We start from the raw sequence: 10,682 nt of genomic DNA on the forward strand, positions 1-10,682 counted from the left end.
GTTGCAGAGATTGCGTATCACTCCAAAACTAAAATATTTCTTCAAACGTGCCCTCGTGCACAAACACGCACTGAAGGAAAAATGGGAAAGCTTTTGGTGCTTTGTGGAGTTGAATTACACACACATGCACCAAAGATGCAAACAGATATGCATGCACATACACAGTGACTTATGGGAGAGTCAGACACTGCTGAGTGGTTGCATTGTTGATGACAAGGTCCCGTGAAGGAAGGACAGGCTTCCTGTCTGTGATCTTGTTGTCGTGGAGACAGCAGGGCCCAGTCAAATAGATTAGCTCCGATCCTTTGATCTTTAAGAGAGAAACCAAAGAGGATACTTAACTGGGCACCACATTCCCACATAAAACAAACCACGGGCACAGTTTTGAAGTTTTTCTAAACGGCTTTCGTCTGACTCGATGCTGACTGGAAAAACCTGCATTCTCTTAAAGCAGCATCTTGTTGGTTCGGTAACGCAACGATTTGTCTGAGGCAGGAAACATTTTATTGGACGAGGTAAATATCAGCGAGTCGAGCCACAGAACAACTCTTTGTCGGGACATGTTAGTTTACTGGCAAGGTCGAAGGGCCAACAGGAACTGTGGTCAGACTCTGAATATTAATATGAAATCTATTTTTCATTCACATGAGAACAACATGAAAGGTCGGCTGACTTGCTCACATACTGTATATATTTATATACAGTACATGTGTCTTTGTAGATGCACAATTCCTTGCCTTCATTGGGCTGGACTGCACTTTTTTACAAATAATCTTTACATTGTTTAAAAGAAGTCGAACACAAGTAGAGAAACATAAGGTTGGTTCCATCCACCAGTTTATGGGGCTCATCTGTAATTTGTAGATGGAAACAATAAGTCAAAAAGTTTGTACGCTTGGCTCAAATGGAGAAGTTTGCATATTAGACATTTTAAAATGCAATAAATGCCAACAAACAAGAGATTTGGACAAAGTCATGTCATGTCATGATGCCACTCTCCATAACGATCTACGTCCCACCAGAAAACCTAAGAAAAATAAATAAAAAGAGTTTCGGTGTAACATGCCGGGTACAAGTCCGGCCACGGACATTGTTATATGTCATCTCCTTCCTCTATCATCATAACTGCTGATAAAAACACAACATGGTACACGTGGATCAACGTTTTATTAATATCATATAATCTTGTAAGCTAGCTTCACGGTTCCAGCGAATAAAATTGCATCCGCAGTTTGGTTCTGCCCCGGGATTTTCCCACATTCTCTTCTCTCCCCATATTTCCGGTCTGTCTCTATTATCTGCTGTCAATTAAGACTGAAATTCTGCATATATATGTATAGTCTCCAAGTATGGCTTACACTCTCATGTTGGACTCCATGTGATGTCATGTGCTCTTCGGTACCAGTAACTCAGGTTGTATTGTAAATATCTAAGTTGTTGATACGCCTCAGCACCAATATCAACAGGACAAACTCTGTTATGTATAATTATACGATGAAATTGATTCTGATCCTGTTTGATCGTGACAGCCGGCTCAAACACTATCACTCACAAAACAGCTCTCTGTATTTGTCTTTAATATACAAAATCAGCTCTTAGTTGTTCCTGTTTATTCTCAGCCGGGTTTTGATTGTCCTCCAAACACAACAGTTGCATTGCTCCATTGTACTTAGCATCTAGAGCCATTGCCTTGTCATTGTGCTGCATAAACAGTTATTTGACATATGAGATCAACATTTCATGTCATGTCTGCCACACAGAGAGAATAAAGAAAGACATAGAGAGGAAGCAAATGATGGAAATACTGACTTTCTTTCTGCCAACATCATTTCTTTCTCTCTAAGCAGACAGGGAAGGGAAAGTATCATCATAAAGAGGTCAGATTAATCTCTCCGTCTTTAACTTGCATTGCTTTTCATGTCTTCTCAGCTACATTAACGTCCCCGGTGACCGGCGACCTGAGGGAAATTGTTAATGTACGCCTTTATGTTTTTTGTGGCCGTAGACGAGGCTGCGTAGGCTTCCTGCCAAACTCTGCAGTGTCACATGAGGGTCATAAATCAAAACTATTGTGAGGTTTGTGTAATTCTACAGTATGAGTGGTTATGGAGAGTCGTGGAGGAGACAGAATTTGATTCAGCTTGTGTTCTGTCATGCTGCCGATGCTGGTGTGGTTGTTGGTGGCCTGGTGGTCAGACAGACTGTGATTCAAACACGGGACCGGGGTACAAAAACCCGCTGTGTCAGCAAAATATTCAGCCTGCTGAAGTGTCCTCGGAGGAAAAGTCAGCCCGAAAAAACATTTTTTAACAACCCTCGGAGAGCAGACGGTTTCCTATTCTTGTAACTGTTAAAACGTATATAAGATCACAGCAAACAACAGAGTTTAAAATTTGAATTATTATTTTTAATCTTAATTGCAGCGTACTCTTTTCTGGAAATGACTTGTACAAGAGGCAGAAAGACTAGTTCCTCGACAGACTGTGGTCTCGAGATACTACAACAAGTGCAGTAGCACTATAGCAACAACAAACAGCAAAAGACGCTGCATTTTCTTTAAGGGTGCTACATTTTAAATTCAGAGCATACCTATTGCCTCCACACAGCTCTCAACATGGCGATGGCTGCATCGTTTAACGGTGCTAACAGTGCTAACAGCTAACAGTGTCTATCAGCTGTGGGACCAGAATAACTCTTGCTGGATCTTTTACTGCCACCATCACTCCCTCCACCTACATAGTAAACCCACAGCTGAATGTAACAAGTTCAGGCATGTTCTATGAGAAATATGAGGCAGGTCAATAGAAAGAAAGTAAGTTAAATAGATCACTTAATCACACATTATCTTGCATAAAATGTTTTACTTACAGTCTTGAGATTCTGAGCTGGCTTTTTATCAGGATCTAGATGTTTTTCTTCCTCATTTATTCACAAGTTTGTTACTATAAAGATTAGACTGGAGGATTACAACAGACACAAAGGGAGTGTGACGTCATTCTCTGCTCAGGACGCCATTACTCCACTATATCTTTACATAGCTAATACTTGTTTGCTGCTAAATGTATCATATGTGTGTGTATATATATATATAGATATACATTCCATTCCATTATCCAAACAGCTAATCCTATTCAGGATCGCGGGGCGCTGGAGCCGATCGCAGCTGACATTGGGCGAAGGCAGGGTACACCCTGGACAGGTCGCCAGTTTATCGCAGGGCACATGTAGAGACATACATTTGCTATATATGCTATATTATTTGTAAATGTACCGCCTTTCTAGAGCAGAACGCCTCAAAGTGTTTCACTAAAGACATAAGGAAACCCACAAAATAAATATAAAAAAAGACAGGATTAATAGATATAGATAATAGATAAATAAAGCCCGGAAGATTAAATCATCATGAAAAAGAATGAATTAAAAGAACAGTCAAATATAAACAAATAGGCAAGTCTAAACAGTTGGGTCTTGAGCTGATTTTTAAAAATGCGTTGCGATGGCTTAGTGTGGGGAAAAGTCTTTCTTGGCCCAAGTGCATCATGTGAAATGCAAGTACAAACGTGGCTACTATACGCTCTCAGCCTGGAGCTTGTTATTGGGGGATTGAACACAAATACAACATCCATGTATGCTGATGACTTGATGTTTTCTTGCTATAAAGGATAGTTGCTGCTTTGTTTGCCTACACAAGCCGTTAAGTGAGGGAACATTTATGTTCATCTCTGCTCTTTTCTGTAGACTGTTACCCGAACAAGACAACCTGCTCTGTCTGCTTTGTTGCAGCAAACTTTACAGTAAACTCAACCGGCATGGGGGCAGCCCTCCTCTGCCCCCATCTTCTCTCTCTCGCTCCTCTTTTTTATTTATACATATGTCTCTCTACCACAGGTCCGTCCAAAGAGCATCTGGTTCCTCTTGGGCCTGCGGTCACAACACTGAGAGAGTGCCACATCAAAGCTCCCTCCATCCAGCCCGCAGAGAAGAGAGGAGAGCGAAGAGGGAGGAGGAAGAAGAGAGGAAATCTGGGACACATTCTGCTTCACACACACACCGCAAATCTGTCTTTGCTCATGGAAAGAACTTGCAGCGCACATCAGTGGTGTTGCGTTGTGAAGCCATCATTCTCCGCACTCTGACCACTTCACTCGCACTGATAGTCTGACTTTGGCTCATCTTTTTAATGGCAAGCTGTTTTTAAGCTCTTAAATTAGTTGTCAGTCTCTATTGTATTAGTGTTACATCATTTTAATACAATTACATCAATGAAACTTAACCTCAGCCTCTGTTTGATGTGTGTGCTTCGAAATTCCTGAACAAACAAATTCGCACAGTTAAAAAGATCAGCAGTGATATAAAATCCTCTTAATGCCTTTCCTGTCTTCAGGCCTGGACACGTTCACACACAAACTCACACACACACACTCACACACACACACACACACACACACACACACACACACACACACACACAGAAAGAAGATCAAATGTTGAGGGCTGTGATGGTACATTTTGAAATGTGACCCTCTAGCAATTTCCCCATCACTCAAAGGCACCAAAGCACAAGCATTAGAGTGCTCCTCTTTGTGCTCGACAGCTAAAAACTCAAAGAGCAATTTTCGCTCTGCACAGACATGTTTGTGACAACTGATGTGAACGATGAATTACCATTAAATTACATTTGGTCTGTGCTCTAAAGCATCTAAATTGGTAACAGATGAAAGTACAGTGGGCCCAGGAGGGTGGAGCCTTGGTGGTGGAAAGGTTATAGGTTCAAACCCACCAGTGCTGTACCGCTGCGAGGCAAGGACACCTACACAATTTACATTTACTGACATATCAGCATTTCAAACCGTAATTTTGAACCTGGGCCCTATTTTCCCTCGTTACTGTGTCTAAGCAACTAATGGCGACGATTAAAAAGAAAAATAATTGATCCAGTATTAAGCGCTGCAGACGGCAGCCGCTAAACGTGCTGCAATGTACTGCTTTGGTGAGATTGTGCACCACTAAAGTTCTTGTTTTTGGCCACTGACAGCCACAGCTTGTTATTATAAGTGTCTGACAAGTAGCAAGAGGGGGCCAACCTGTTATCACTCCCATAGCATCACGTAATGCAACTTGTTCAGTGCTCCTCTGTTTCTGACACGGACCCACATTTAGCGTGTGTATGCTACGTAAACCACTCCTATGAGGGCAGAGTAACTGACGTAGTGAGCGTGAACCCCACACAGGGGGTTGTAGGGGAGATGGATGGGACTTTTTGTTTCGTAATGAGACTGCTGTTAGTTTCCCGTGCGAAGCTAAATACACATATGTTGAGATTTTGTAACGTCAGTTGTTATTGAAATGAGTCATTCGTCTCATTAGTCACATGACTAGTCAAGTTAACGTCAACTACGCTCTTTTCCTAAACCTAGCTAAGTTGTTTTGTTGCCTAAACCTAACTTCCTGTGAAGACTGAAGTTTATGTTTGAAAAGAGGTTATGCATGTAACGAGCTGAAACGTTGTCACTAAGATGTGCAAAACTGATGCTAGAGGGGTAAGGGAGAGACTCATGGTTGTGAAGCAAGCTTTGTTGTTTGACGCATTGGTGTGAGAATGTGTTGGACTTGTTGCCGTAAGACGACGGTGTAATCGTAAGTTAGAGAGTACAGAAAGCATAGCTTCACACTTTCTAAAAGATTTTTGATCTCATGGCAACATTTTTTGCTGATTTTGACAGTGAGGGTGCGACGCAAGACTTTAGAATGAGTCTTGGAAAGGGACATTTGATACAATCAAAAGCTCCAGAGCAGCTTTGAATCTTTGGTGATGCTTTACATTTATAGTTTTTGCTTTAAAGACGCATTGTTTGCTGTGGTCGCGTGTAACTATGTTACAAACAGATTCCATAATCCTAAAATAAATAATTTTATGGGCAGCACAAGATGTTCCCTCTCATAGATGTTTACAGCAACGCAAATATAAAACCTTATTTACTGACGCTAGCTGTCAAAATAGGCATTTATTAATATGAATAGTTCCTTTTTATTACCTTGATCTTCCTAAAGCCGTACCATAAATACGAATGTCATCAGCTTGTCAAGTTGAAAACACGGTCTAAAAGTAGTGCTACTAATTTAAAAGTAATGGAGTTAAAAGACGTTGATGGATGAATTTTTACCTCTCTTGCAGAGTACGTTGTCACCCAGCGTCATCAGAATTCACAGTGAGACGTCTGATGTGTGAGGCTGCTCTGCTCTCATCTTCCTGCTACCTGTGAGCAGAACGTTCTGGATGGTCAGGAAGTGTTTCACAGCTTTCTGTTCCTCCTCCTTAGACTCCTGACAGAGCCTTTTGAAGCATGCAGCTGCCTGTCACACCTGGGGGGGGGGGACCACCTGGACAGAAATAAAATGCAATCGCTATATCTGACTTTGTGCCAACCCTTCAACAGAGCTGTCACTTATTGTTGATTCCTTTTTCATGTTTTGTGGTGCAATGCTGAGCTGCAAACATTATTATGTTGAACAAATGCTCCTAACGTCTGCTATCTTTTTGTGAAATTAGGACTTGTTGGACAGATGTTTTCAAAAAATGTTTTAACAGTCTGAACATTTTGTGTCCATCAAGTCCTTATGTACAAAACTTACATTAAATCCAGTGTGCGAAATACGGGGGATCTCGGGGGTCCTAGACCCCTTGATTGACACTTCAGATCCCCTGAAGCCCTCAGTAGCAAAATTTCGGGGGTCTCTAAAATCATAATACAATTATTTGACACTTGCAATTGTCACAATAAAATGTATTTTAAAAGCTTAGTTTTGTCCAGCAGTTTCCCTTACTCAAACTGCAAAACGTTTATTCACGAATAGTGAGGGCGAGAGACGATTTTCCGTCGTAAATGACACAGCCAGCCAGAACCGCTACAGGTTGCTCGAAGCGAGCCTGTCTTCATGTCTGTTTAATTGGACCCCAATTTCGTGAGAACCTTGGATTAAAGCAGGACATCGGCTCTCCTCTTCTTGGGTACCAGAACAGAAACTAGAAATGCGGAACCGCGGTCTGTGTGTCAGGTTTGAGTTTTTTGCTAATAACTCATGATCCTTGAGGTTGACTAGATCTCCATCAGTTGTGAAGAAGCAGACTGGCAGCTTTACTTCTTGTTTTTTTTTCCTTTTATGCCCTCTTTTCAAACACTTACTACCTACAAAGCTGGTTTTCTGGTCTATAGAAGAATCCATCATTGATATTTATGGTTATGGTTGTGCTGTTAGAATAAATCACTGCCGCTTCAGTCGGCCTCTGCTTCCTCTTCTTCATGCAGAGCAGGACGATGTCGAGTCAGCCTGTGTGTTCACCAAGCAGCTGGCACCACGGAGGGCAAACATGGGCCTGTCGGAGGAGGCCAGAGGCCGCTGGATGGGCCAGAGGCCACAAAAGCCACAAGAATCCTGAGTCTGGCATGGCAGAGCAACAGCTTAGGCCTCTTTTAGGTTGGTCTAGAGGGAGAAAGGGTTGTGCTGCATCATGGATTTCTGTGAATTTCAAGGATTTTATCTTTTGGCTTGTGCCAGTAATTAAGCTTCTCCCCTCCTTTCCATTTTTTTTCTTAATCATTTTGTTGCTTTTCTTCCTTCAGAAGGAGCCATGTGCTGCAGCTCATTCTTGTCCACTATGAAAAACAACCTCAGCAGTCTTGAAAATCGCCTTAGGTAAACAATCCATCACAGAAAACACGACAGCTTATGGGATCTGTCAGTGTTTCAGTTTTATCATTATTCCTCTGAGCCGAGCCAAGTGTTTTCCTATCAGCGCTGCATTACGTTACGCTCTGCTTACTGTCAATCACCTCACACCCGCACGAAGACTTAAAGGAAGTAATCACTCAAAAGCTTGTTGCCTTACAAACGTAACATCTGGGGGTTGCTGTAGGACGGCTGGACTTGAAAGCCTGGGTTTATAAATTATATTTTTTTAAAAGCTTAATGAAAAAAATAAAATAAGATGAAGACAGCAAGAACTGAGTTTCTTCAGCCTCTGCATGTTCTCGCTTTGTTGTCTCCTTTGTTTTTATGGGGGGGGGGGGGGAATTTTTACTTGACCGTGCAGTTCAACACAATGGGATGTCTGGTGGCACATGGGAGTATTTACCAAAGCAACACAGATGAAAGGATCTCTCTCTACCCTCCACCTCCCACTCTGTCGCTCTGTTTCCCGCCCCCGGTCTGGATTGATTTAACTGTACTGCTTCAATTGTCTCTGCAGCAGCAGATGTCGGCCATATTGAAACTGAACTTGGAGCCAGGCCTTCTCAACTGGACTCAGGGCCGTCTCAAAAGTTTGACTCATTGTTTGACTGCTGAGGTTTTCCAAGTATCACTGTTGTCCGTCAGCAGTTGGAGCAAATGTGGGTCAAGTACAGTATAGAAGTTTGCAGAAAGACGCTAAGAGAGCCAAAAAATCAAGTCAAAGTATACCCCTTCAAGATATCTGAGTTGTTCTGGCGGTGTGAATACTCTCCAACGATACTCTCAGAAGAAGAAATGACCAGTACAAATTAGATGTAGTCACTGTTTAAGCCATGAGCCACTGTTTTAGCGTCTTTTCTGCTCATTGTTTTGATTTCACGGCTCGCAACTTTATTGTTTCATTTCAATCTCACAGCTCTCATCAAATTGCCACAGCAGTGAGATATTTTCAGCAAGGAAGCTTCAAAAACCGACTTCAAGTTGCCTGCTCGTCACTAATCAGCTGACAAACAAAGTTTGCACGTAGGTAGCCATTTTTGCAGCTAGAAGACCGGATACAACCCTCAGGACTTGGTGGAGACCAAGTACAGAGGGAAAACGAGAATGAATACACAACACCAAGTGACTGCTTATTTTGCTAACTGCAGGATGTGTAAATAAGAACTTGCTCACTGACAAGTTCACCTTATCGACTTAAAATATGTCGGTGTTACGTTTACAACGTTTGTTTTTTTGCTGCCTCCATGTGGCCAAGATATGTGCTAATGCAGGGTTAAAGTAGCTTTAAAATCATCTCTACAACTGCCTGACATTGTACAATATTTTGTTTGTCAGCTTGTTCCAGCTCTTCATTGAACCAAAATGTTCAATTCCACTAATTTCCCCTGTGCTTCATTGTATATACATTGTATATAAATAAACCATTCTGATGTATTTGGTATATCTAAAACCTTTGGGGTCTCCATAACATTCAAGATAAAAACCTGTGAGTTTGAGCAATGTTTGGACCGTCCAGAAATGACACAGACGTCTACAGGGAGGCATGAAGAAAGAGGCAAACAGAAAACAGCGCAGTCATCCAGTTCTTCAGAACACGGCTTTAATCAGACACAGAGAGACTGCAGCTTTGAAATCTCCCCATTCACATTCATCTGCTCTGACATGTTTAGAGACACTGATGACAAAGGCTTAATCCAAAAAACATGTCAGAAAGATCTCTGACGGTTTAAAGAGAGAATAACAAGTTTCAGCATTTCCAGGCAAAATCATAATATTAACACTCCCACCAGGAAATGTGAGGATACAGGTTTTTCATTGGTTTTACTGTCCCATTGAGCCTTTTGACAATCAAAGCAGTCTTATTTCCACCTCTCATAGATCCCATTCCTGCAGCGGCACAAAGAGAGTGCAGTGATGCTTTGATTAGCCACACAGGACAATGCAGGGGTCAACACACCAGAACAAGCCTCCCAGTTTCACCTCCCTGCCTCCAGCTTCTCCTTCTATACAGCTCTTCTTATTAATACCCTTTCCGGGCTTCTTGCAAATCCCATCAGTGTGTTTGTCCGGATCTCGCTTGGCGGCTTTTCCGGATCTAGAGAAAAGAAGGAATTGAGAGAGAGAGAGTTAGAGAGAGAGAGAGAGAGAGAGAGAGAGAGAGAGAGAGAGAGAGAGAGAGAGGGCTGGAGTCACTCTCCCAGAGCGTGGATCCAGGATTAGAGGAAAAAGGCCAAATACCATGGAGCCTATAGAGGGAGGCAGCCATGAGGGTTAAGACGCCAAACAATAGAAATTAATTAGAACTCTCTCAGTGGAGCATTTGCTCTACTGATTAAGGATTGGGGGATTATTGGATAAGCAGGTGAAATACTTTTTTTTTGTGTGTGACGGGGTCTCCTTCACTAGCATTTGTCTCTACATGTGAAGGATTGGATGTAAACTTTACACTGCAAAAAATATTTTGGCACTCAAGTTTTAAGTTGACTGAAAAATGAATCAATACATAAGTAAAAGGTTATTAACCCCTTTTAAACCGATCCCACCCCCCCATGCATGTACCCCATGTTCTCTCTTCACTTTTATATCAAATGAAAATATTTGAGATGCCTTGTGCATCATTTTGTATACATTTAGACAAAACTCAGTCTGAAGTATTTAGTGTCATTGGAAACATTGTGTTCTGTGCTCTAATTTAAGGAGAGTTTGTGTTGACTGACACTGATGGGTTAGTTAGTTTTTATGAGGAACCTTTTACTTTTATATATGTGAAAAAAAAGTTGTACGAAGCCTTTTGTGGCTCCAGAGGAAGCTGCGTGAAGTCTGATAAATTACCTCAAGTGATGTCACTTGAGTCAGCGTCGTTGGTGCTGATGACGACAAGTGTAAAAAACTAAAAAAAATCTGGTGGTGTGAAGTTAGAAAGAAGTGAGCTCCTCATCTTTGCTTGAGGC

This window comes from Anarrhichthys ocellatus, unplaced genomic scaffold (assembly GCF_004355925.1).
Source record: "Anarrhichthys ocellatus isolate YVR2014 unplaced genomic scaffold, GSC_Weel_1.0 scaffold32, whole genome shotgun sequence".
Classification (NCBI taxonomy): Eukaryota; Metazoa; Chordata; class Actinopteri; order Perciformes; family Anarhichadidae; genus Anarrhichthys; species Anarrhichthys ocellatus.